The sequence below is a fragment of the Lissotriton helveticus genome, chromosome 7 (genome assembly GCF_964261635.1).
Source record: "Lissotriton helveticus chromosome 7, aLisHel1.1, whole genome shotgun sequence".
NCBI lineage: Eukaryota > Metazoa > Chordata > Amphibia > Caudata > Salamandridae > Lissotriton > Lissotriton helveticus.
The window spans coordinates 625,180,038-625,205,007 of record NC_136068.1 but is presented as its reverse complement, the minus strand read 5'-3'; the positions used below and the strand labels follow the sequence as shown (position 1 = coordinate 625,205,007).

General features: G+C 51.9%; 1 protein-coding gene across 4 annotated transcripts in view; it reads right to left on the bottom strand.

Moving 5' to 3' along the window:
• SRCAP (Snf2 related CREBBP activator protein) overlaps positions 1-24,970 on the bottom strand; it is a 1,816,344-nt gene that overhangs the window by 1,000,953 nt on the left and 790,421 nt on the right. The gene's annotated exons all lie outside the window — the stretch shown is intronic.

Genomic DNA, 24,970 nt, shown 5'->3' with positions numbered 1-24,970 from the left:
CAACTTTATTTCTCAAAGAAGACTTTATTGCTGAAGAGACGGTGAGATTCCTCCTATTCGAGAATGCTCATTTTCAGCAGTTCAAATTTTAGATTGTTCATTTTTCCCCACCACAATGGAAGTGAGGATTTGTAGGAAACTGGCTCGATATATATACTACACCAAACTGAGGTATAGTGTGTATAGAGTCCAGGTGACCCCAGAGGTAGTCAGAGGTTAAAGTTAGATAGACCCTTACTCTCTATTTCTGGTAGAGTGGTCGAGCAGTAAGGCAGTACCAGAGGACAGTGTTGAGCATTTAATGTACACCCGCAGTCAGCAAATTAATTCTATCTCAAGAACTGAACTCTAGGCCAATTGGTTTTGTATACAAATATATACTGTTTTATTTTTAGAACCAAGCAAGACTGGCACAGGTAAGCATTAAATACTTTTCAGTAATAAGTTGCTGAATGTAGAACAGTTTAAAAATGCAATAGGACTTGTACTTAGAGGTACAGGGGATGCATGCTTGCTATCCTGGCTGGATTGGGATATGCATGGCCTATGGAGGTGTTTATTGTGGCACCTAGATATTGTTGGATGTGGGACGGTTGGAGGTGAGACTTTGTGAGGTTTATTGTAATAAGTTGTGAAGAAGCTGTATTGTGGTGTGTGTGTGTGTGAGATTTACACACTGGGTATGTGACTTGGCTTTTATGAGCCAGTCGTCAAAGTACGGAAATACGTGAATTTCTTGTCTTCTTAAGTGGGCTGCTACCACTGTCATTTTGTTAAGACTCTCGGAGCTGTGGTGACTCCGAATGGAAGAACCTTGAACTGATAATGCTGACCGTCCACTACAAACCGAAGATATTTCCTGTGAGCAGGGTAAATGGGAATGTGAAAGTAGGCGTCCTTGAGATCTAAGGTGGCAAGGAAATTGTTTTGTTTGAGTAGAGGAAGAGTGATCATATGAAAATGGTCTGACTGTATGTAGAGGTTTAATGGTCTGAGGTCCAAAATGGGCCTCAGGGTTCCGCCCTTCTTTGGGATGAGAAAATATAGGGAGTAATGTGAGAAGGTGGCCTGGTATATGATGTTCACTATTCTAGTGAGCACCTTGCACCAGTCCAAACAACCCTCATGGAGATGGTTGTAAAGTCAACCTTATAGACCAGCTATGCTAGGGGTAGCATGGACAAAAGCAGTCTTAGGCTAAGCTCAAGAGGGCATGTGAAGCCAGCTGTTTTACCATATGCAATCCTTTTAATACCAAATGAAAGGACACCACACAGGTTATATATTCAAAATATATATGTATTTATTTCTAAAACAACCCCCTGAACTCTTTATGAGAACAGGAGCACAAGCGCATAACAAGTAACTTAATATAACATACAAAAGTTGCACAAATATGGATAGGCCCTGGTGGCCCGCTAGACCATATACTAAAATAGTGGTATAAGAACCACGTCACGTACAATGGTAAGGCCTAGGGCCTTGGGAATCGCTGGCGCTACACTGGACTAACAGTAGTTAGGGAGCAGGAGGCCCACGGGATGCGGGTGCAGTGTCTAAATGCACACGCGTGCACACATAGAAGTCAATAGGTGCGTAAAGTTAGAAAGTTCAGGGGTTTAGGAGTCTTCTGACTGGACTAGAAGCTAACCACTTGAAACTAGGACACTAGGAGAGTTAATCTTTACAAGAGCACCGCAGTACTCGCATTACCTCACCCACAGGAAGCGGGTGCATAGGTGTCAAAGTGTGTCGGGTTTCGTCGTGGAGTTCTATGGAGCCTTGGAGAAAAGATGCTGCAGGCGACCAGGAGAGAAGAGTCCGGTTGGATCGAGGATGAAGGGTACCTGAAAGCAGAGGGGACAGAGTCTGGGTCACTAGCCAGTGACCAGGAAGGAACCAGGTGATGTCGGGAAGCAATCAGGTGATGTCGTGAAGCTTGTCTCTGCAGCCACGTGGACCAGGAGGTGTCGACGACGACCAGGAGCTGGATACGGCCTGTCCCACGAAGGCTCTCGCTGTTGGCGGTGTCGGATCTCGATTCAGAGTCGACAGGCCTTGGCAAATGCAACCCACGTAGGAATCGAAGATGGCTTCTGGATCAGACCAGCAAGGTCTGATGGCTGCTCCTTTTCAGGGGAGCAAGGGCCAGTCTGGAGCAACCAGACTAGCGTTGAAAATTCAAAGGTTCGTCGTCACAGAGGCCACTAGCCAACGGGCAAGTGACCGGACAGACGTGTCGAGCAGGAAAATGCAAAAGGGCCCCATGCAGCACTCGGTGAGTGTGGAGAGGTGATCTTCGGTGCAGTTGGTGCTCGGGGCTGGGGCTTCTTAATCCCCAATGCACAACTTCGAGGGTGCCTCAGAAGTTGCACGGAAAGAAATCCGCTGGCTTTCCAAGATGGGCGGTCCCACGTCTCGTGTTGCCTCCACGGGTCTCAGCTTTGCTGTGGCTCTGGATCGGGCTGGAGGAAGTCTGAAAGTCCGGGTCAGGCTCTGTTTTCGAGCTCCGGTGGGAGCAACGACAAAGCAAACCGTTGAGCGCTTGATGGTGCCTGCTTTCACAGGGTGGTCACTCCTTGACCACAAGGGAGATTCTTCAGTCTTCTACGTCGAGTAGGATGTCGAAGGTCCAGAGTTTCGTATCAGAGTTTCAGTCAAGATATATCTAAAGTCTTGGGACTCAGCTCCTACCTATATACCAAATCTAGGGGCTGGATTACTTGCTAGGTCCCTCCTATGGGTGGGACCCAGGAAGGGGGTGGTTACACCCCTTTCTCTTTGTCCAGTTTCGCGCCAGAGCTGGGGCTCGAGTGCCCCAGCACCGGTTTGAACTGGACTATGCATGGGACACCTTGTGTGCCCCAGGCAGTGTCTCATTTCATTCAGTCCACCCTGCCCCAATACACTATAGCCTGTCTGGGGTGGTGCTAGCACCTCCCTGTGACAGGAAACCTATTGTCCAAGCCTCCCTCGCTGGAAGGACTCCCAGCAGCAGGAGGTCAGACTTGTGTCTGTGGCAGCAGCATCCATTTTGTGATGATGAGGCTCTGGTTAACTTTAACCGGGATTAATGGAAGTAACATGTCTTTTCCCTCTAGAAGGGTGGAATGCTACCCCCGTCGCCAGGGCTGGCGAGGGGGTAGTATTCCAAAGCGTATGACACCTTACACGACATGTTTTGGTAAAGCCAAACCAAAGTTAGCATCTGACCGCAAGGTACATAATGCACTTAAGAGTATATGGTATGGCAATATCCTAGAACAGCTATAAGGACATGGTTCCGAAAGCTGCAGACAGGCTCAGCTCATGCTATAGCACCAACTCACATAAAACCAAGCACTCTGCCTTCAGGATTGTTAAGGCCTGCCATAGGAGTGACTTCATTTCATTTCAATAAACTTCATTCGGATAACAGAGTATCCATAAAAGTACAGATCAAAAAAAGAAACAATTTTAAAAGAAACGACATAAGATCATATAATACATACAAATTCAAAAGCAAGCATAGTCTGTCGAGCTTGGACGGCTATACGCAAGAAAGTGCTGGTACGAAATATGAGTTCATCAATATCCATGGTTAAAATAATTAGATATGCATTTTCCAAGCTAATAGGTTTCAGTTTTTTAAAATACGGGGTAAAAACAATCCAATATATTTCATATAAAATTTACAAAAGAATAAAAAGTGCAAAGTAGATTGACAGCTCAGTCCATCGTACGGGCAAGGGAGGGAATCAAGATCTTTCTGGTGGCCAAGGGGAAAACCAAGTGCAAATTTGATTGAGCCTGACCTTAAGCGGAATAATAATCCCGCGCCCATTGGGTCATTGGGAGTGTCGATAATAAGGGATGGGCGAGATTAAAAAGTCAAAAGCCAGATATGTAGAAACAGTGGTCTTAAGTGATTCCCGGGTAAATCTTTCTTCAGAAAATAGTGTGTATAGAGCATTTCTTATTTCATTTTTAGGTGGGAGTTTATCTACATTGTGTTTGATAAAAACATACCCATAGTTAATGCTACACAAGCTTTTATACACTCCAGAAAACCAGGGAATGTCCAAACATTTCTCACAGTTCCGACAATCAGTAATAATATCCCTGGTGAGTGAGGCCACCAGGTTGTTCCAGATGGAAAGCCAAAACAAAACAGGGCGGGCACGAATGAAGTCCTCGATAAAATTCAAATTTAACTCCTTATGGCAGACATATTGTGCAGTAGAGATAGGAACACAAAGTATCTTCCTAAGAAATCTATTCTCTTCTAGTTGTATGTGGGTCCACATTTGGCCACACCCCAAACCTCCGCACCATAGGTGGCAACTGGGGAAAACTGGGCTTTATAGATTTTCAAAACAGCAGTTAAAGTACCAGTGTTCTTAAGGCGCGGTAGGCTGAGAATTGAATTGATGGCCTTTGAGAATCTACCCCTGGAGTGAGCAATATGCTCAGACCAGGAGTTGTTCGCAGCAAAGACCACCCCCAAATAGGGAAAATTATTGGTAGACCACAGTTTATCTGCGCCTACGGAGATGCTGCCTAACTGTCGTTTATTGGGGCCACAGGACATGATGAAAGATTTCTTGAAGTTAGTTTTTAAGTCGAGAGACTCCATATAATCAACAAATCCCTTCACCAAAATGCGTAAAGCATTAGGGGTGCGGCCCATAAGGACCGCATCATCTGCGTAAAGCAGAACAGGGAGGGGATTGCCCAGAATTTTCGGGACATCAAGGGAGCGGGGAATTAGACTTTTATGAAGGCCATTAATATAAATAATAAAAAGAAGAGGGGCTAAGACACAACCTTGTCTCACCCCTCTTTGAGCTTTAAAAGTATTTGTGACTTCGCCCCCCTGACCAATTCTGACACAGGCATTCAGATCTTTGTGCAAATGGGCCAGGAAGTGCACAAGGGACTCGTCTAGGCCGTAATCCAAAAGGGCTGTCCAAAGTTTCGATCTATTAACAAAATCGAACGCAGAGGACAAGTCCATAAAAGTGAGATAGACTGGTGTGCCATGTCGACTCTTCACTTTGTTCTGCACCAAGAAACGCAGCCTGCAAAGGCAGCATGTCAGGGTACAGGGCCTCTAAGGGTGGCACAACAAGTGTTGCAGCCCTTAGAGGCCTTCTCTGGTCACAGTGCCCTGGGTACCTGTAGTACCATTTACGAGGGACTGACCTGTTGCTAGAGATGCCAATTGGGTTTAGGCTTCAATGCAGTTTTAGGGAAAGAACATAGGCCCTGGGTACCTGATTAGCAGGAGCCCAGGGCACACTCAGTCAAGGAACATCAGCAAGTCAGCAAAAAAGTGGGGGCATACCATGCAAGAGAGATGGCTCTTTCTCACCTAACAGGCCCCGCCCAAAACTAAAGATGACAAGACTAACCTTTCCCTAGAGAGTCTTCATTGTCTAAGTGGAAGAACCTGGAAAGACAATCTGCATTGGCATGGGCTGTCCCAGGCTGTGTTCCACTTCAAAGTCCTTTCCCTGTAGGGAGATAGACCACCTCGACAGTTAGGGAGTGTAGGAGAGTAGGGTCTGCAATCCTATGATCACCCAGATTTTTGCTTTTTGCTGCACTGGTTTACGACTTTCCCTGGCTGTGGGCCTGCTAATCAGACCCACAGCCTAGTTGTTCTCTCTATCCAAATTGTACTCAGGTACTGAATTGGCACTGGGCCCTCTCCAAGTCCCTGTACCCAGGGCTGAGGTGTACCCAGAAGTCTCCCAGGGGCTGAAGCATGTATTGTGCCACCCCTGGGTTGACTAACTAAACTGACACAACTGGCTGCACGACAGCTGGGGCAAGGTGGTGTACTCACCCTTTGCTTTAGATATAGTATACCTATATCTAACCCTAAAATGGACACACAGATCTCCTATCAGTCACTCCTATGGCAGGCCTTAACAATCCTGAAGGCAGAGTGCTTGGAATCGTGTGAGATGGTGCTCTGGCATGAGCTGAGCCTGTCTGCGGCTTTCGGGATCTATCCCTTAGCCGTTTCCATGATATCGCATACCATATACTCTTAAGTGCATTATAATCCTCGCGGTTAAATGCCAACTCTGGTATCGCTTTATCAAAACATGTCGAGTAAGGTGTCATACGAATTGGAATACTAGCCAATTCTGGCGACGGGGTTAGCATTCCACCCTTCTAGAGGGACACGACATGTATGTAACCCCTAACCCCGGTTAAAGTCAAACAGAGCCTCAGCTCCACAAAATGGATGCTGCCACCGAGACACAAGTCTGCCCTCCTGCTGCTGGGAGTCCTCCCAGAGCAGGAGATAAGGACAAAGGGTTTCCTGCCAGGGGCGGTGACGAACAAGTTACTTACCTTCGGTAACGATATATCTGTAAGAAACAGTAGTTAGTATTAGATTCCTTACCTTAGAATATCCCCAGGCGTCAGTCTGGATCCGGAAACTTTTGCGTAGCAGTACCCCTGCGCGTCGGTAGGCGTCGTCTGCAGGCGTCCCCTGCGGCTCCGCGTCGTCGGCGTCGTGCGCCGTGATGACGTCGCTGGAGTATATAGACGCCGCCTCCGCGCGCTGACGTCAGTTCTTTGCACACAGCTTTTCCGCGCCAGAACACGCAGAGCCATGTGAGAACTAACACTGGTGCCATTTGAAACTAGGGCCCTGAAAGGGATGTCCTTAACCCTAGGTATCAGTTCGCAGAACGGGGAGGATGGGTGGGGCGGTAAGGAATCTAATACTAACTACTGTTTCTTACAGATATATCGTTACCGAAGGTAAGTAACTTGTTCATCTGAAAGAAACAGGTTAGTATTAGATTCCTTACCTTAGAATAGATACCCCAGCAATACCAACCCCGGTGGTGGGTCTGCGAACCAATACAACCTACACCAGAAAGTCCTGGAGGACCGAACGGCCAAAGAAGCCATCCCTCCGGACTTGACTGTCCAGGCAGTAGTGCCTCGCAAAGGTGTGCAGCGAGGCCCACGTGGCCGCCTGGCAAATGTCCTGCAAAGGGACTCCCCGGCCCAGGGCAGTAGTAGCCGCCGTGGCCCGAGTGGAATGGGCCCTCAGCCCAACAGGAGGCTCCTTCCGAGCAAAGAGTAGCATGCTTTGATGCACAGGACGACCCACCGAGAGATGGTCCGCTTCTGTACCGCCCTTCCCTTCTTCTCACCCACGTAGCCAACAAACAGTTGGTCATCCACCCGGAACTGGCGTGTGCGATCCATGTAAAATGAAAGCGCACGTTTTGGGTCCAGACGATGGAGCCGCTCTTCATCCTTCGAAGGATGCGGAGGCGGGAAGAAGGAGGGCAAGGTGATGGACTGCCCAATGTGAAAAGCAGAGACTACCTTGGGCAGGAAAGAAGGTCTAGTCCGAAGAACCACCTTATCAGGATGAACAGACAAGAAAGGAGGTTTAACAGAAAGAGCCTGGAGCTCACTCACTCTCCTGGCAGAGGTGATAGCCACCAGGAAGGCCGTCTTTAAAGTGAGAAGACGGAGAGGACAGGAATGAAGAGGCTCAAAGGGAGCGCACATCAGGAAAGTCAGAACCAGGTTCAAGTCCCACTGAGGCATCACGAACGGAGTCGGGGGATACATGTGCGTGATGCCCTTCAAGAATCGTAACACAATAGGGGACTTGAATAAAGATGGCTGATCAGGTAGCCTCAAGAAGGCGGAAAGGGCAGAAAGATAGCCCTTGATAGTGCCCAGAGCAGAGCCCTGCTGGGCAAGGGAAAGGAGGAAGAGGAGAACCTCAGACAGAGGGGCAGAAAGGGGATCCACAGCCTTTGCTGTGCACCATGCCACAAATCTGTTCCACCGGCAGGCGTATACCGACTTTGTGGAGGGACGCCTGGCTGCCAGAATTACATCACAGACTTCAGGAGGCAAGTCAAATGGCCTCAACTGCCGCCGCTCAATCTCCAAGCATGGAGGTGGAGACTGGACAGGTTCGGGTGGAGGACCGTCCCCTGCTGCTGCGACATAAGGTCCTCCTGAAGGGGCAGGCGGATTGAGGGACCGACTGTCATGCTGAGTAGCTCGGGATACCAGTATCTTCGAGCCCAGTCCGGGGCCACAAGGATAACTTGGGCCCGGTCGCGCCTGATCTTCTTCAGCACTCTGGGCAGAAGTGGTATAGGCGGAAAGGCGTACAACAGACCGCAACTCCACTCGCGCCGAAAGGCGTCGCCGAGCGAGTGCCGTCTTGGAAACTCCAACGCGCAGAACTGATGACATTGCGCGTTCTCTTCTGTGGCGAATAGATCTAACCAAGGCTCTCCTCATTGCTGAAAGAGGCCTCTCGCCACGTCCGAGTTCAGACGCCATTCGTGATCCACCGAGCACCGACGGCTGAGTTCGTCCGCCCTGGCGTTCAGAGAACCTGCCAGGTGTTGAACCGTCAGAGTCACGCCCTGACGTTCCAGCCATTGCCAGAGACGCAGAGCCTCCTGGCAAAGGGTCCACGACCCCACACCGCCCTGTTTGTTGCAGTACCACATGGCGGTGGTGTTGTCCGTGAACACCTGCACTACACTCCCGTTGACAAAGGGGAGGAATGCCTTCAGTGCTAGGCGAATCGCCCGCAGCTCCAACACGTTGATATGGAGCCGGGACTCCGCCGGAGACCAGATGCCTCTGATCTCCGCCTCTCCCAAGTGGCCACCCCAGCCCTGGAGGGACGCGTCCGTCACAACCACGTGCTCCGGTTGGGGAAGGGAGAGGGATCTGCCTCTGACCCAATCGCGGTCCGAAAGCCACCACTGCAACTGTCTCGCAGTGCCCTCTGAGATCAGGACATGGTCGGATAGGTTGCCCTGATGCTGGGCCCACTGAAACTTCAGGTCCCACTGCAGAGCCCGCATCCGCCACCTGGCGTGATGCACCAGTAGGATGCAGGAGGCCATCAGCCCCAGAAGCCGCAGCGTCAACCTGACCGAAACCCGGAATAACGGCTGACAGATGGGAATCAGAGCCTGAATATCCCGGACCCGCCGTTCCGGGGGATAAACCCGAAACTGCGCCGAGTCGAGAACCGCTCCGATGAAAAGGAGCTTTTGAGAGGGACACAGGTGTGATTTCGGCACATTGATGGAAAACCCCAGCTCGTGCAGGAGGTCTGCCGTCATCTGAAGGTGGTGGACGACTGTCTGGGGCGAGCCCGCCTTCAACAACCAGTCGTCGAGGTAGGGGAAGACTGAAACCCCTAACCGGAGCAGATGAGCTGCGACCACCGCCATCACTTTCGTGAACACCCGTGGGGCGCTGGTAAGGCCGAATGGGAGCACGATAAACTGAAAGTGCTCCTGGCCTACCGTGAACCGCAGGTAACGCCGGTGGGCCGGCAGGACGGGGATGTGAAAATACGCATCCTGCAAGTCCAACGCCACCATCCAGTCTTGAGGGTCTAGAGCAGCCAAGACCTGAGCCAAAGTCAACATCTTGAACTTCTCCTTCCGGAGGAAGCCGTTGACGTTCCGTAGGTCCAAGATAGGACGGAGGCCTCCTTTGTCCTTCTTGGGCACCAGAAAGTAGTGGGAGTAGCAACCACACCCTACTTCTGGCCCAGGAACGCGCTCAATGGCCCCCTTGGCCAAGAGGGCCGTAACTTCCTCCTGCAGAAGTGTCAAGTGGTCCCCCGACACACGGTGGTTCTGCGGTGGCATGGCTGGAGGAGTGGACTCGAAGGGGAGGGCGTAGCCCCTTCGAACGAGCTGCAGCACCCACCTGTCCGATGTTATCGCGCGCCAGCGGGAGTGGTGATGGCGAACCCTGCCACCCACTGGCGTCACGTGAGCCCGAAAGCTCGGACTAGGAAGGCTTGGATGCAGCAGCGGGGGGAGGCGTGGACTGACCTCGCCGCTGGCCTCTACCGCCACCACGGCGGAAACCACGGCCGCCACCGCGCTGGGGAGCGTTCTGCGGCGCGTGGCTGGCAGCACGTGTGGGACCGCCCCTCCCTTGGCCACGAAAGGGGCGAAACGAACCAGTCTGCTGGCGCTGGGTCGAAAGACCCAAGGACTTGGCCGTGACCCTGGAGTCCTTGAAGCGCTCCAGCGCGTGGTCCGCTTTGTCACCAAACAGGCGACTGCCATCAAATGGCATGTCCATGAGTGTATTTTGGACGTCTGGCGAGAAGTTGGCAGATCTCAGCCAAGCATGGCGACGAATCGCCACCGTCGTGGACATAGCCCGTCCCAGCGAGTCGGTCGTGTCCAGACCACAACGGATCGAGTACCGCGCCGCATCCCGGCTGTGAGAAGTTGGCCTGATGTGCAGTGTTCACTATTCTAGTGATCACTATATATCAGTCCAAACAACCCTTATTGATGATTGGTTGTAAGTCAACCTTATAGACCAGCTATCCTAGTAGCATGGATACGAGCAGTCTAAGGCTAAGACTCTAGAGGGCGTGTTAAGCCAGCTGTTTTACCATCACATTACCCCTTGAACACCCAGTGAAAGGACACCACACAAGTGTTATGAAAATAAACAGTGTATTTATTAGAATCACAACAACCCTGTACTCTTTATGAGGACAGGGTGCTAGGCACACAACAAAACTCTTACGAAAATACTTAAGTTAGCACGTTATACACAAATGCCCGAGGGGCACGAAAAACCATATACTTTAAAAGTGGAATGCGAAATTACTAGCAGGTAAGTACAGTACTAATAGGCTTTGGAATCGCTAGGACTTAACTAGGGAATCGTTAGATTACTTCTAGGAGACCTAGGGGACTGGGGTGCAGAGTGTGCACTCTCACGCGGGATGCGGGACAAAGTCTATGGAGGCTAGTAAAGACAAAGTTAGTGTTCACGGGCGAACCCGACCTGGTAGGAAGAAAACGACAGTGGATCCTGACCCTAGGATAGTGAGGCTATGCTGGGACACCGAAGTGCCGAAGTTACCTAGCCCAGGGGCTGCAGCTGCATAGGTCTGAAAAGACGTCGGGGATCTCGTTGCCGGACCAGGAGCCTGGAAGGAAGAAGTTGCTGGCAGGCGACCAGTGAAGAAAAGTTCGATGGATCCAAGCCTGGATCAAGGAAGAAGAAAACCTGAAAGCAGAGGGGGCCAAGTTCTTGAATCACTAGCCAGTGATTAAGTGGGCACCAGGATGGCACCGGGCGAAGTCACCGCAGTCAGGTGAGTGGGCGCTGCTGGGCTCTGCAGTCTCTCGGACCAGGAGGCGTTGTCGGCGACCAAGATGGAGGTGCGAGCTGTCCCACGAAGGTTCTTGCTGTCGACGTCGCTGGACCCAGGATTGGGCAACAAGTCTTGGCAAATGCAAGGCCCACGCGGTGGACCTAAAATGGCGTCTTGGGTGGACCAGGAGGGTCCAGGGTACTTCTCCGATGGAGGGAAGCAAGGGCCAGTCTGGAGCAACCAGACCAGCAGCAGAAATGTCGTCGGGCGTCGTCGGGAAGGCCACAAGCCAGCGGGCTAGTAGCCAAACAACGCGGTGAGCAGCCAAAAGCAGAAGGGCCCCACGCAGATCGTGGAGATGCTGGGGGGCTGCACTTCGGTGCTGGAGCTGCTCAGGGTCGGGGCTTCTCGGACCCCAAAGCACTCACCAGGAATTCACTCGGCGGGCTTGCTGGAAAGAAGTCGTGCAGTCTTGAAGATGGCCGGTCCCTCGAGGTCTCGTCACACCCACGAATCTCAGCGTGACTGATGATGCAGGTAGAGGTCAGAGGTGCCAGGGAAGCCGGTTCTTGTCGAGCTGGGCAGTCTTGATCCGGAGGAGAGACTTGCAGCAGACCGCAGTGTTCTTAAGATGGTGCCTGCGGATGCAGGGTGACTACTCCTTAGTCACAAGGGAGAAATCTTAGGAAGAAGTCTTGAGTTCCTTTCGTGGAAAGTAGTTTCAGGATTCAAAGATGATCTCATTTGGAAGGGGGCCAGTTCCTACCTTTATCCTGTAAAAAGGGGCTGGCACGCGACTAAGTCCTGCCCTAGGGGTGGGACTAGGAGGGGGGTGGTTACACCCACTTCCTTGGCGGGCTTTTCCCCAGCACAGGGTCTGGAGTGACCCTGGAACTGGTTCCAGCCAGCCTATGCACAGTGAGCACCGGGGTGCCACGTGCAGTCACCTTCCTCTAAAGCCCTGCCTACCTACAATACACAAAACCCTGTCTGGGACGGTGCTGGCACCGCCCCTGGCAGGAAACCCTTTGTCCTTATCTCCTGCTCTGGGAGGACTCCCAGCAGCAGGAGGGCAGACTTGTGTCTCGGTGGCAGCATCCATTTTGTGGAGCTGAGGCTCTGTTTGACTTTAACCGGGGTTAGGGGTTACATACATGTCGTGTCCCTCTAGAAGGGTGGAATGCTAACCCCGTCGCCAGAATTGGCGAGGGGTTAGTATTCCAATTCGTATAACACCTTACTCGACATGTTTTGATAAAGCGATACCAGAGTTGGCATATAACCGCGAGGATTATAATGCACTTAAGAGTATATGGTATGCGATATCATGGAAACGGCTAAGGGATGGATCCCGAAAGCTGCAGACAGGCTCAGCTCATGCCAGAGCACCATCTCACACGATTCCAAGCACTCTGCCTTCAGGATTGTTAAGGCCTGCCATAGGAGTGACTGATAGGAGATCTGTGTGTCCATTTTAGGGTTAGATATAGGTATACTATATCTAAAGCAAAGGGTGATTACACCACCTTGCCCCAGCTGTCAAGCAGCCAGTTGTGTCAGATTTGGATGGCCAGCCAGGGGTGGCATAATACATGCTGCAGCCCCTGGTAGGCCCTGGGTACACCTATGCCCTGGGTACCTAAGGTACACTGTACAGGGACTGATAAGGTGACTCAGTATCCAATTTAGATATGTACCTAAGGTACATGGAATCCATTTTACAGAGAGAGCAGTAGGCCTGGGGCCCTGAATAGCAGGGTCCCAGGTCAACTAAGTCAGAAAACCAGCAAAACACCAGGCAAAAAGTTGGGGGCAACCATAGTCAGGGATCTACCTTCCTACACCGGCCTTCAACCAAGGCCCGGGTGAGCTTGTCCCGCACTTCCTGGGGGCATTGCGGCAAACACTCCTCGACCGTATCCCACAGGGAGTGGGTGTAGCGGCCCAAGAGGCACGCGGTATTACAAGACCGCAGTCCAGCGCTCAAAGAGGAAAAGACCTTTTTACCAAATTGGTCATACCGCTTTGATTCCCGATCGGGCGGAGCCGACGGGAACGCGGACTGTGAAGTGGAGGCCTGGATCACCAGACTCTCCGGGGAGGGATGGGTGGATAGGAAGGCAGGGTCGTCCGAGCACGGACGGTGACGCCTGGCAACGTTCCGGTCAACCGGTGCACCGGAAGCGGGCCTGGACCAGGTGCCCAAAAGGACATCCGTCAGGGCCTCATTAAACGGCAGCAGAGGCTCCTGGGGGCATGACTGCGGTTTAAACACTTCGGTCAGAATGTTCGGCTTGACCTTCGCGACAGGGAGCTCAAGGCTCAAGGCCTTGGCAGCCCTCATCAGGACCACCGAATAGGCAGCACCTGCCTCAGACGCCACAGGGGTCGGGGAGACAAACCCAGGGTTGGGCGACTCGTCCAGACCACTGGCATCACCCAGATCACCTACCCAGTCCACATCATACTGGCAGGCACGGGATAAAGGGTCCTCAGACCCCTCCCAACCCTCTCCATACTCGTCCTCATCGCCGTACTCTGGATCGACGATATAGACCTCGGGGTCAATGGGCCCCATCGGCGCCGGATCCGGCGTCGGACGACGCCGGTCCGACTCCGCGTCAGGAGTCAGAGGGGGAATGGGGGTGGCGCCGCGTGGCGTCGGCGCCGGGGACCCGACGCCGGCCGGAACCGACGGCGGAGTCGCTGCACCGCGCGGAGGCGGTACCACGGGTTGGCCCAAAGGAACCGACGCCGGAGAGGCCGGTAGACCAGCCGGCGACGAACCTGAGGGGCCCAGCGGCGCCGAGGCCGGAGCCACCGGCGGCGTCGAGGCAGGAGCACCCGAACCGCTCGGGCCCCCAGACGGGACCGACGGGCCCGCAGGCGCCGTAGGCCCCGCCGGAGGAGACCTCGCCCTCATAGCTATGAGGAAGGCCTCGATCTCCTCACGCGACGCGCCTTCCCCAGGGACCGACGGGTATGGGGCAGACAGCGTCGGCGACCCACGCGGGCCCGCGTGGGTGGGGCCACCCGAGCCCCCGGCCGCATCACGCGGGCGTCGGGGGGAGTCGGGGGTACGATGACGATGCCCCGACTTTTTACGCTTACCTGACGAACCGGAGGAATGGTGGCGACTCCCGGAGCGCTCATGGCGGCTCCGCGATCGTTCCTTCGACCGCTCCCTCGACCTCCGACCGGACCGGGACCGCTCTCGACGCGGGGCCGACACACGGAGCTCGAGAAGCTTGCGGGACCGCTCCCGCCTAGCTTTACCAGTCAAGGCCAGACAGTCGACGCAGGACTCCACGTCGTGGTCCGCGCCCAGACACCGGAGGCAGAGTCGATGGTGGTCGGTGACCGACATCAGGCGGTCGCACTCGTCGCAACCCTTGAAACCGGGCATCCTACCGGCACCGTAGAAGATTAAGTAGTTAACAAGAAACTTGGTCAAAAGACCGGAGTACTGCTCTTCGGATCTGCGCTAACTGGCGCGGAAAAAAGAAGAACTGACGTCAGCGCGCGGAGGCGGCGTCTATATACTCCAGCGACGTCATCACGGCGCACGACGCCGACGACGCGGAGCCGCAGGGGACGCCTGCAGACGACGCCTACCGACGCGCAGGGGTACTGCTACGCAAAAGTTTCCGGATCCAGACTGACGCCTGGGGATATTCTAAGGTAAGGAATCTAATACTAACCTGTTTCTTTCAGATAGCACCGTCCCAGACAGGATTTTGTGTATTGTAGGTAGGCAGGGCTACAGAGGAAGGTGACTGCACGTGGCACCCCGGTGCTCACTGTGCATAGGCTGGCTTGAACCAGTTCCAGGGACACTCCAGACCCTGTGCTGGGGAAAAGCCCGCCAAGGAAGTGGGTGTAACCACCCCCCTCCTGGTCCCACCCATAGGGCAGGACTTAGTCGCGTGCCAGCCCCCTTTTCCCAGATAAAGGTAGAGACTGGCCCCCTTCCAAATCAGATCATCTTTGAATCCTGAAACTACTTTCTACGAAAGGAACTCCAGACTTCTTCCTAAGATTTCTCCCTTGTGGCTAAGGAGTAGTCACCCTGCATCCGCAGGCACCATCAAGAACACTGCGGTCTGCTGCACGTCCTTCCTCCGGAATCCGACTGCCCAGCTCGACGAGAACCGGCTTCCCTGGCACCTCTGACCTCTACCCACCTCTACAGCCAAGCTGAGAACCGTGGGTGCGACGAGACCTCGAGGGACCGGCCATCTTCAAGACTGCACGACTTCTGCACAGCAAGCCCGCCGAGTAATTTCCTGGTGAGTGCTTTGGGGTCCGAGAAGCCCCGACCCTGAGCAGCTCCAGCACCGAAGAGCAGCCCCCCAGCATCTCCACGATCGGCGTGGGGCCCTTCTGTTTTCTGCTGCTCACCGCGTTGTTTGGCTACTAGCCCGCTGGCTTGTGGCCTTCTGAACGACGCCCGACGACATTTCTGCTGCTGGTCTGGTTGCTCCAGGCTGGCCCTTGCTCCCTTCCAAAAGAGGAGCACCCCGGACCCTCCTGGTCCACTCAAGACGCCATTTTGAGTCCACCGCGTGGGCTTGAATTAGCCAAGGCTTGTTGCCCAATCCTGGGTAACTTCGACGCAGACAGCTTCATCCATCGTGGGACAGCTCGCCTCTCCATCCTGGTCGCCGACAACGCCTCCTGGTCCGTGAGATCTGCAGAGCCAGCGTCGCCCACTCACCTAGTCGAGGTGACTACCATCCGGTGCCCTCCTGGTGCCCACTGACTACTGGCTAGTAGTCACGAACTTGGTCCCCTCTGCTTTCAGGTGTCATCCTTCTTCCAGATCCAGGCTTGGATCAACTCGAACAATCTTCACTGGTCGCCTGCCAGCATCTTTCTTCCAGGCTCCTGGTCCGGCAACGAGGATTCCCGACGTCTTTTGAGACCTATGCAGCTGCAGCCCCTGGGCTAGGTAACTTCGGCACTTCGGTGTCCCAGCATAGCCTCACTATCCAAGAGTCAGGATCCACTGTCGTTTTCTCCCTACCAGGTCGGGTTCGCCCGTGAACACTAACTTTGTGAATTCTAGCTCCCATAGACTTTGTCCCGCATCCCGCGTGAGAGTGCACACTCTGCACCCGAGTTCCCTAGGCCTCCTGCTAGTAATCTAAAGGTTCAGTAGTCCAGTCCTAGCGATTCCAAAGCCTATTAGTACTGTTACTTACCTGCTAGTAATTCGCATTCCACTTTTAAAGTATATGGTTTTTCGTGCCCCTCGGGCATTTGTGTATAACGTGCTAACTTAAGTATTTTCGTAAGAGTTTTGTTGTGTGCCTAGCACCCTGTCCTCATAAAGAGTACAGGGTTGTTGTGATTCTAATAAATACACTGTTTATTTTCATAACACTTGTGTGGTGTCCTTTCACTGGGTGTTCAAGGGGTAATGTGATGGTAAAACAGCTGGCTTAACACGCCCTCTAGAGTCTTAGCCTTAGACTGCTCGTATCCATGCTACTAGGATAGCTGGTCTATAAGGTTGACTTACAACCAATCATCAATAAGGGTTGTTTGGACTGATATATAGTGATCACTAGAATAGTGAGCACTGCACATCAGGCCAACTTCTCACAGGGAGTTTCTCCTTTTATTTGCATTAGCCATCTGATAGGTCTGTGATCAGTTTGAACTAGGAAGTGAGTACCAAACAAGTATTGTACTAACTTCTTCAGGGACCAACCACAGCAAAGGCCTCCCTCTCAATGGCACTCCAACGCTGCTCCCTGGGTACAAGCCTTCTGCTTATAAAAGCATCAAGTTGGTCCTGGCCTTCATCATAAGTCTGGGATAGGACTGCTCCTATCCCTAGCTCTGAGGCATCTGTATACACTATGAACTGCTAGGTATAATCTGGAGCCTTCAGAATTGGTGCTAAGCACATTGCTTCTCTCAGGGTGCCAAAAGCATTTTGGTAACTAACTGTCCAGTTAACCTCTTTGGGCATTTTCTTGGAGGTGAGTTCTATGAGGGGAGGCACAATGTACCCATAATCCTTCACAGACCTCCTGTAGTATCCAGTCAAGCCAAGCAATGCCCTGACTTGGGTCTAGGGAGTTGGAGCTGCCCAGTCCAGGATGGCCTGGATCTTGGGATGCAAGGGTTGTACCTGGCCTCCACCAAGAAGGTGGCCCAACTACACGAAAGTTACCTGCCCTATCTGGCATTCGAATGCCATAATAGTTAGGCCTGCAGTTTGAAGGACTTTTAAAATCTTCCCAAGGTGGATCAGATGATACTGCCAGGTGGAACTAAAGACAACAATATGATCAAGATAAGCTACACTAATGGACTACAATCCAGCAAGTACTTGATTCACCAACCTCTGGAAGGTGGCAGGGGCATTCTTCAAACCAAAGGGCATAACAGTGAACGGTTAGAGCCCATCAGATGTGGAGAATGCTGTTTTCTCTTTTGCGCCTGGGGCCATGGCAATCTGCCAGTACCCTGCAGTTAAGTCAAAGGTACTTAGAAATTTGGCTGCCCCCAAATTGCCCATCAGCTCATCTGATCTTGGGATAGGGTGAGCATATGTCTTGGTGACCGAGATGAGCCCTCTATAGTTCACACAGAACCTCATTCTCTCTTTCCACCCTGTGGATGAGGTTTGGGGAACAGAACCACTGGGCTGGACCAGGGGCTCCCAGGGGGTTCAATAACCCCTACCTCCAGTATCTTGCTGACTTCATCTTTGATGCTTTCCTTGACTTGGTCTGAATATCGATAGATTTTGTTTTTGACAGGTGCACTGTCACCAGTGTCCACATCATGGGTACACTAGTTTGTCAGACCGTGGGTCAGTGAAAAGAGCTTAGCATACTGTTGCAAGACTTGCTTGCAGTCAGTCTGCTGTTGAGCAGAGAGGGTGTCTGAAAAGACAACTCCATCTACTGACCCATCTAGTGGGCTGTAGGAGAGGAGATCAGGGAGAAGTTCACTCTCTGCTTCCTGTTACTCATCAGTCACCATCAGCATGGTGATGTCAGCCCCGTCACTGTAGAGCTTCAAGTGGTTTACATGGATAACCCTTTTGGGTGTCCTTCTTGTGCCCAGATCAACCAAGTAGGTGACCTCACCCTTTTTTTCTAGGATAGGTTAAGGGCCACTCCATCTGTCCTGGGGTGCTCTTGGCGCCACTGGCTCCAAAACCCACACAATTTGCCCAGGTTCAAATTCAACCAGGGCAGCTTTTTGGTCATACCAGTGCTTCTGAAGCTCTTGGCTGGCCGCAAGATTCTTGGATGCCTTTTCCATGTACTCAGCCATTCTGGACCTTATGCTAAGCACATAGTCCACAATATCTTGTTTGGGTTCTTGGAGAGGCTTCTCCCAACCCTCTTTTACAAGACAGAGTGGTCCCCTCACAGGATGGCCAAAAGAAGTTCTAAGGGGGTAAAACCCTGTTCCCTTCTGTGGCACTTCTCTGTAAGCGAAGTGCAGGCTTGGTAAGAGGCCATCCTCTCTCCATTTGAGTTTGAGGGAGCCCCATAATCATGTCTTTCAATGTCTTGTTGAATCTCTCAACAAGGCCATTGGTTTGTGGGTGATAGGGTGTAGTAAACTTGTACTGCACTCCACACTCTTACCACATGTGTTTGAGGTAAGCAGACATTAAGTTGGAACCTCGGTCTGAAACCACCTCCTTAGGAAACCCTACCCTGGTGATAACACCAACGAGGGCCTTGGCTACTGCTGGAGCTGTAGTAGTCCTAAGTGGAATTGCTTCAGGGTACCTAGTGGCATGATCTACCACTAGAATGAATGTGTTCCCTGATGCTGTGGGAGGCTCAAGTGGACCCACTATGTACACACCTACCCTTTCAAAGGGAACACCCACCACAGGCACTGGTATCAGGGTTCGGGGGGGCTGGGCTTTGGGTGGCCACCTGTCTTGCCATTTGGCTTGACAGGTAACACAAGAGCCAGTAAAAGTGGCTAATTAGCCTTTCCCAAGTCTTAGTTTGGCCCAGATGTCCAGCTAATGGGGTCAGAGCCAGACTTTTATTTCAACACCCGAGTTTCGGGTCGGAGCCCGATTTGGAGTGATGCTTCTCGGAGCCAGAAGGCGGGGCGTCTGAAGCATGGTCTCAGTGCCAACCGGGGCCCGAGTTGTACCGGAGCCTTCTTTTTGTGCTGAGAGCTTTTTCGACGAGGAAGGGTCTGTACTCACAGTACGTTGTTCATGCGGGATGTCATCATGGTCAGAGCCATGCTCTGAAATGGAGATCAGTTCCTGCTCCTCCTCTGTTCCCATGGCATCCCTGGCCTCTTCGTCCGAATTGTGCTGGCTCTGCATGTCGCGACGTTGAGCTCGACGGTTGCATACTGTCATCTTGGAGCGGAAAGCCTTGCAAGGGTAGCAGTCCTGTTCTCTGTGTTCCGGAGACAAACACAGGTTGCACACTTCGTGTGAGTCGGTGCGCAGGTACTTTGCGTGACACAGAGGGCAGAATTTGAAAGGAGTTTGTTGTATCGACTGCAGGACAGACAGACACGGGTAGGCCTTTCGGTCTTCCATGAGCTTTCCAATCGAAAGATAATTTTTAAGAAGGAAATACGATACGCGGCGAATAGGAGACGCGATCAGAAACAATACTGTCGAGGGAGAGTGGCTTATGCACGGAGGTAAACCGAAGAAATGTAGTCAAACCGGAGCGCAGTAAATCACATCCGAACCACAGGTGTTCCGCATCAAACAGGATATTCAAAATGGATTGTTGAACCTCAGGCTTAAACCCAGAGATCCTAAGCCATGCACTCTGCTGTCACTCTGCACTCTGCTGTCACTCTGCAGTCACTCTGCAGTCACTCTGCAGTCACTCTGCAGTCACTCTGCAGTCACTCTGCAGTCACTCTGCAGTCACTCTGCAGTCACTCTGCAGTCACTCTGCAGTCACTCTGCAGTCACTCTGCAGTCACTCTGCAGTCACTCTGCAGTCACTCTGCAGTCACTCTGCAGTCACTCTGCAGTCACTCTGCAGTCACTCTGCAGTCACTCTGCAGTCACTCTGCAGTCACTCTGCAGTCACTCTGCAGTCACTCTGCAGTCACTCTGCAGTCACTCTGCACTCTGCTGTCACTCTGCTGTCACTCTGCACTCTCGCACTCACAGCGCTCACAGCGCTCTCGCGCTCACAGCACTCTCGCGCTCACAGCACTCTTGCGCTCTACAGCACTCTCGCGCTCTACAGCACTCTCGCGCTCTACTGCGCTCTACAGCACTCTACTGCGCTCTACAGCACTCTACTGCGCTCTACAGCACTCTACTGCGCTCTACAGCACTCTACTGCGCTCTACAGCACTCTACTGCGCTCTACAGCACTCTACTGCGCTCTACAGCACTCTACTGCGCTCTACAGCACTCTGCGCTCTACAGCACTCTGCGCTCTACAGCACTCTGCGCTCTACAGCACTCTGCGCTCTACAGCACTCTGCGCTCTACAGCACTCTGCGCTCTACAGCACTCTGCGCTCTACAGCACTCTGCGCTCTACAGCACTCTGCGCTCTACAGCACTCTGCGCTCTACAGCACTCTACAGCACACAGCACTCTACAGCACACAGCACTCTACAGCACACAGCACTCTACAGCACACAGCACTCTACAGTGTGTGCGGTGTATGTGTGTGTGGTGTGTGTATGGTGTGTGTAGTCGTATGTGTGTGGTATTATGTATGTGTGTGGGAGACTTAGTTTGAGTGTTCGTTTCCTGCACACTCACACACTGCCCCTACACATTCATACACTGTTTACCCTGCACACTCACTGTTTACCCTGCACACACACACACTGCAGTCACTGTCAGTCTTCAGTCACTGTTACTCTGCAGTCACTGTCAGTCTTCAGTCACTGTTACTCTGCAGTCACTGTTACTCTGCAGTCACACTCACTCTGCAGTCACTGTTACTCTGCAGTCACACTCACTCTGCAGTCACACTCACTCTGCAGTCACACTCACTCTGCAGTCACACTCACTCTGCAGTCACACTCACTCTGCAGTCACACTCACTCTGCAACACTCACTCTGCAGTCACACTCACTCTGCAGTCACACTCACTCTGCAGTCACACTCACTCTGCAGTCACACTCACTCTGCAGTCACACTCACTCTGCAGTCAGTCTGCACTCACTGTCACTCTGCACTTTCACTGTCACTCTCGCACTCACTCTGCACTCACTATCATCTCGCACTCACTCTGCGCTCTGTCACTCTCGTCACTCTCGCACTCACTCTGCACTCACTGTCACTCTCGCACTCACTCTGCACTCACACTCACTCTCGCACTCACTCTGCACTCACTATACACTGTTCACCCTGCACACTCACACTGTTTACCCTGCACACACACACACTGCAGTCACTGTCACGCTGCACTCACTGTCACGCTGCACTCACTGCCACGCTGCACTCACTGTCACGCTGCACTCACTGTCACGCTGCACTCACTGTCACGCTGCACTCACTGTCACTCTGCACTCACTGTCACTCTGCACTCACTGTGCACTCACTGTCACTCTGCACTCACCGTCACTCTGCACTCACCGTCACTCTGCACTCACCGTCACTCTGCACTCACCGTCACTCTCGCACTCACCGTCACTCTCGCACTCACCGTCACTCTCGCACTCACCGTCACTCTCGCACTCACCGTCACTCTCGCACTCACCGTCACTCTCGCACTCACCGTCACTCTCGCACTCACAGTCACTCTCGCACTCACAGTCACTCTCGCACTCACAGTCACTCTCGCACTCACAGTCACTCTCGCACTCAGTCACTCTCGCACTCACAGTCACTCTCGCACTCACAGTCACTCTCGCACTCACAGTCACTCTCGCACTCACAGTCACTCTCGCACTCACAGTCACTCTCGCACTCACAGTCACTCTCGCACTCACAGTCACTCTCGCACTCACAGTCACTCTCGCACTCACAGTCACTCTCGCACTCACAGTCACTCTCGCACTCACAGTAACTCTCGCACTCACAGTAACTCTCGCACTCACTACACACTGTTCACCCTGCACACTCACACTGTTTACCCTGCACACTCACACACTGCAGTCACTGTGACCAGTGCCTATGTGTGCGCACAGTGCCGGTGTGTGTGAGCAGCCTGTGTGTGTATGTAGTGCCTGTGTGTGTGTATGTAGTGCCTGTGTGTGTGAACAGTGCCTGTGTGTGTGAACAGTGCCTGTGTGTGTGAACAGTGCCTGTGTGTGTGAACAGTGCCTGTGTGTGGACAGTGCCTGTGTGTGTCAACAGTGCCTGTGTGTGGACAGTGCCTGTGTGTGATCAGTGTGCCTGTGTGTGTGCGCAGTGCCGGTGTGTGTATGTAGTGCCTGTGTGTGTCAACAGTGCCTATGTGTGCGCGCAGTGCCGGGGTGTGTGAGCAGTGTGTCAACAGTGTTTGTGTGTGTGTGTGTGAGCAGTGCCTGTGTATCCCTGCACCTAAAATCAACCTACTTGTCATGAGGCCCAAGGTTAGACACCCAAGCACAACTGTTGCAACACGGCTGCTCGGACCCTCCATGCAGAAACACATTTCCTTACACTAGTGTACACAGCCTAAAGCCCGCCAATTGGGTGTGATGTCAATTAGTGAAGGCACTAGAGCCTTTGTAATTCAGTAAAAGTGACGAACTGGTGCCAAAGATTAAATTCTGATAACCATGGATGCGATAATAGGCATTCACAGAAGAAAATGGTAGCAGGAGCCAAAGGAACTCAGTTTTGAAAGTATTGTTGTATGGAATGAAAAGCTATGAAATAAGTAGCATGCAATTTATAAATGTAAGAGCCATTAGAGCAATCACTGAAAACAGAGAGTGTCAAGCACTATCGGTCCCCCAGTGACAGTAAAAGCTTTCCGTGCACAGGGATTGTGTGCATTCAGCAAGTATTAGGGGACGCATATACTATGCTATAAGTGCCACGAACACATTACCGGTTTCAAAATGACAGGTAAGATCTAACGAGCACCTGCTTGTCGAATGAAATTAGTGAAGGTGTTCTTAAATCTGACAATGTGTAGAGTGAGGGAGATGACCCCCACCATAAATAATAATTTCATATTTGTAAAGCACGATCTTATCACCCCTAAGGGTATGTAGGTGCTAGGGGGCCATCAAGGAGATTAAGTGAGCAATTGCCCAGAGTCACAAGATGCTGAGCTGATCTGCCACTGGCGCCGGGGATCGAATTGTGAGTCCCGCTTTCCGGAGTCAGACGCTCTGGCCGCTGTGCCACACCTCTCCCATGGGGTTCGAAGTCAAAGCTTTGTGAAAGCCATGATGCACCAGGCTCACCAAAGAGAGAACGATGCAAATCAGATTGGCAGATCGTTTTTAGACATTGTCACAGACAAGGAGAAATCCGCAAAAATGACATTAAAGCCATCACAATCTGCCTTTGAACACCAATTCTTGTTCTTTGCAAAAAAGAGTAAAATAATAAGGCGCCGTTACATCACGGACCCTGCTCAGCACTGGATTCTTCTCGAAAGCAGTGTCCTTGCCACTGAGAACCCGTGTGTACAAAACTGGTGGAAAACCAGGACCTGTGTTTTCCTCAGTAAAGATCCCTTGGCCCAGTAGTGTTGATAAACTATCAGATATGGCAGGAAAGCAAAGTAAATGCAGGCTACAGACCATCCAGAACGGTTTGTACTCATATTTTCAGGCAATTGCCTTTGACACTGTTCTTTTGTGTTCTCTTTGAGCCAGCACATGTACAGCGGGTGCGTAACATTTGGCATCACAGCCGTCAGTGTTAAGTTTCCACAAAAACCCTCCTGGCTCTTGCAGAACTGATTTCTTTGTTGATTGGCTAAGATAATGATATTGGCTTTACTCACGGAAATGTGAGTGCATTCACAATGTTTAATCCTCAGGTATTGCTGTTTACAGGTATGTGGTAGTAACACAGGTAAACGTCAGTATCCATATCATATTCTCTGACGTTAGGTGCACTTTCTGAAATAAAACAACACTTGCACATGAAAGGATGCAGACCAACACGCGCCCACCAAACTCACTGCAGACTGGTGAACGCGCCCCGAACATATGGGTTCAATTACCTCGGCACCCTGACAGCTCGCAATTGACAATTTATTGCACTCCCCTGCGCGTAACCACATAGAAAATGCAGGAAGTGCACAAACTAAAATCCATATGGCCTATTGCGTGAAGGCTACTAGAAACACAGCACTGCGAGGACCAATTAGCATGCAGATGCCAAAATAAAGTACGGAAAAATCTCGCACATTGAGGAATTTTTACTTCACTATTCTGAGCCCAGTAACAATACGGCTCGGAGCTCCGCCCCACTTCTGACGAAGTGGTGACGTAGGCCGAGCCCTAAAAAGGCCTAGGCCCATTTCCCTTTTGCAACCCATAACCTTTGCTATGTAAAAAAGGACCAAACTTTTCACTTAGCCAATCAGAGCTCCTCACACTCTAGAACCCTCCGGAGAGAACCTTTTGCCCCTCAGATGTTCTACCGGCACGTTGTGCTAGGGAGTCTCCTTTGAGCTCTGCTCAAACTCTGGATTTCCAACTTTGTAGAAGCTTGTTTTCATTCTATTTTCTTGTGGATTTGAGATTCTTGTGATCTGTTTCTCATATACATCCTGTATAATGTCTGCAAAAGAGAAAAAGGGTCTTTTTAGAGCCTGTGCCAACTGCTCTAAAAAGAGACTCTGCACTGATGACCCACATGAAGACTGCATTTATTGTCTTATCCGGATCACCAAGCCAAGGACTGCAAGGTATGTTGCACTTTCTCTAGCAA